The sequence below is a fragment of the Octodon degus genome, unplaced genomic scaffold, assembly GCF_000260255.1.
Source record: "Octodon degus isolate 3935 unplaced genomic scaffold, OctDeg1.0 scaffold00046, whole genome shotgun sequence".
Classification (NCBI taxonomy): domain Eukaryota; kingdom Metazoa; phylum Chordata; class Mammalia; order Rodentia; family Octodontidae; genus Octodon; species Octodon degus.
This window is the reverse complement of record NW_004524622.1, coordinates 10,315,314-10,318,689: the sequence shown is the minus strand read 5'-3', so window position 1 is coordinate 10,318,689 and position 3,376 is coordinate 10,315,314. Positions and strand designations below refer to the sequence as shown.

At 44.7% G+C, this 3,376-nt stretch overlaps 1 pseudogene; it reads left to right on the top strand.

The window, feature by feature from the left end:
* Window positions 1-391: 391 nt before the first annotated feature.
* Window positions 392-837, top strand: LOC101560594 (annotated as a pseudogene).
* The last annotated feature ends 2,539 nt before the right edge of the window (window positions 838-3,376 follow it).

Sequence of the window (3,376 nt, the reverse complement as noted above, 5' to 3'; positions counted from 1 at the left end):
AATTTCTGCGTATTATTTGGTTAAACAAAATCTCAATGCTTAATTCCTTCTTGCTACTTCACTGTTCACTTGTTGTGTTTTGTTTTCTTCATTATTGTGTGAAAACGCAGGAGCCACATCTTGGTTATCAGGGCGTGCCACGTAGTACTTACACAGTGCGTGGAATGAAGTGGGAGTTCTGTAAATGTTTGTTTGATTACCTTGTTTCTAGAGATGGCTTGCTCTTTTGTTATTTGTGTTTGTGCTATAAATCTGTATCGTTTTCCTTTTCTCAATTCCCGGAGACTATGGACTATGGACAAAGCAATCACTCTCTGACCCCTGACAGACATACACAGTGTTTAAATTAATACAAACTATATATGCAAAAATTAGACCCTGTTTCGTCAAGATGGTGCTGCTGGAGAGCGAGCAGTTCCTGACCTAGCTGACCAGGCTCTTCCAGAAGTGCTGGAAGTCGGGCAGCATGTTCATCACTCTGAAGAAATATGATGTTCGAACTAGATCCATCCCAAAGAAGGGCTCTGTGGAGGGCTGTGAGCCTGTAGACAACAAATGTCTGTTGAGAGCTGTGGATGGGAAAAAGAAGCTCAGCACTGTGGGGAGCGCTACAGAAGTGAGTAAGCTTCAGATGGCCTATTCCAACCTGCTGAGAGCTAACATAGATGGGCTGAAGAAGAGGGACAAGAAGAACAAGAGTAAGAAGGCCAAACAGCCCAGGGGAGGGATCTGGGTTCTCTGCTCTTACCAGTTAGCCAACAGATTGCTGTTTTTCCTTTTGGCCACAGAGCTAGATTTTTGGCTTCCCTGTGGCAACTATTTTCATGTGAGATGAGGGTCATTTTCAAGAGAAAAAGGTTATAGTGTACCGGGTAGTTGTGGCAAGAAACTAGTTCAGATCTATGCTGCGTGGCCGTGTTCTTAGTTTCCAGAGGCCTCTGTAGCCATTTCCCTGAAGAGCAATGAATCATTAAATATTTGTCCCCCACCTCAAAAAAAAGTATACATGCAGATGGAGGGACCCAGTTAATAAAAGTGACTAATGATGTAACTACTTCAGTAATGTTCTAGAATAAAGCTTTATAATCAAAATGACAATAATGGGTTAAGGGTTCGCTCACCTGTTGTATTTCTTTGTGCTTTCATTAGAGAGTAGGTAGCCCTCAAAGAGCACATGGCAGCTGACCCAGGCTGTGTGCACTCCTAGCTGTTCTTTGACACCCGCTTGTCCAGGACCTTCCCACACTGTTCTTAGAGTGGAACCAGAGAGCAAGAAGCCTGAACACATTCTGGAGTCTTTGTGCCAGCTGGATGGTCATAACTAGACATGAGAGATGGCACTTGCCAAATGACTGTAGGAGCCACAGGACAGGGAGAGTCATAGATGCAGACAGGTGTCTGACTTGAACTATGGGTGGATGCGGTCTACTGAGCTAGAAAACTCTGTTGGGGGAACAGGTGTCAGTGGAAAAAATAGCCTCGCTCTGGACACATCAAATTAGAGACGCTTATAAATAGTCATCTAAATGCAGTTGTCAAGGAGGAAATTAGACATTAGCCAGAAGGGATTAGGACGCTAAAGGGTAGGCTGGACGCGTAAACTGGGGGCAGGGGAAGGGCCATCAACACACATGTGCCATTTGACAATATAAGAAGTTACAAAGTCTCTTGGGAGGAGAAATAGGAAATTTCCTTTCCCTTCTTGCAGATGTTGGAGATGGATCCCAAGATCTCACACATGTTCAGCAAGAGCTCTGCCACTGAATTAACTCCCCAGCCCAAAGCCCTAGCTAGAACCTACAGAGAGAAGTTTGAAAACCTGCAAAGCAGAGATGGTCTATAGACAGATGCAGGAGAAGGTCCAGGAGAAAAGAGATCCAAGTAAAGGAGACATCTAACTAGAGGAAGCAGAGAACAACTTAACGTGGAAGAAGGTTCTCAGGAAACAGATACTGAGACAAATTTTGGCATCCAAGGAATCTTATTCAGCAGTCTCTTTGGGTCTGACATTAATGAAAAGAAAAAGAAAGAGGAAAGGAGAGAAAGAAAGGGGAAGGGAAAGGGTGTGGAAGGGAGGGGAGGGGAGGGGAAGAAAGCTCCTTGGAACAAACTGGGACACACAAGACAAACAACTCCCAACCTTGATGGCACAAGTGACCTCTAGGATAAGCCAGTGCCATTCATCATGGTGACATGTGGTTACCTGGCCAGACCTTGGAGACGTTGAATGAGAAAGTCCAGGGCTGAGGGAAGAGCTGGGATCCTGACTACTGGCCCATGCAGCAAGCGGAACCAGCAGAACGGGAACAACTGCCCAGCTGCCATCGTGCCTGGCATAGAAATCGAGGCTACTGCACCGTTGTCTTTCAAGACTTATCAAAATTTCTCTCATGGCCCAGTTTTATCCCAAATTATATAGAGAACTATTTTTGCTGTTTTAAATGCACATAGCTAAAGCTATCGCAGAGCCCCCCAAAGCACAAAAGCTATAATTTCCTCACAGAATTATTGTAAGGGGCTAGAAACAAGGATGGAATTCTGACTGTGATGAGCAGGTAACACAATAATGACAGAAAAATGATAATGCTGTAGATTAAAGAACTGGAAATTGTCTTAAAATGTTAATCTATGATTTCTTCTCCTTTTTTTTTTTCAGAACCAGGGACTGAACTCAGCCCCTTGCGCTTGCCAGGGAAGTGCTTATTCCACTGAGCCATCACCCCGGCCCCTCTCCTTACATTTTAAGAAGATAGTTTAGTTTGTCCCTTAACCTACTGAGTCTCCTCAATACTAGAATTCCCTTTGGTACCACATTTCTTTGAGTCAGATGTGGCCTCATGAGTTGGTTTAGTAAGTGTTTGGAAATAAAAGTGATACACTGGTGTCCAGATCAGCTCCTGAAGGACAGGTTACTTGCCCTGGGTTCCTCTCTTTCCCCTTTCTGTGGACCAGGCCACAGACTCAGAAGTGACCCATGAAACGACACAGGTGGGAACAATGCCTAGGAGGGACAGAACGGGCAGCTGACAGAGCTCATGTCTTTGCGTGACCACGTGAGGTGCATAAACCAGAGCCCCTGACTGGCTGACCTCAGGTGCCTTTAAATGCTGTTGACAATTGCATCTTTGTACTCTTGTGTCTCTTGTCACAGAAACCTAGCCTATGCCTCAACTAAAACACTGGCCACTTCCTTGCATCTAAGCCTAAAGCAGAAATTGCTTGAAATCACTCTTAGATTTCAATGTCTAAAGTTGTTAAATAGATTCGCCCACCTCAGAGGGGAAATGTCATAGCTAATTGTGATGGGAACACAAGTGGATTAAGGAACACACAGCTGACTAGCCGGAGCACAGTTCTGAGTGTGTGCAGATAACTG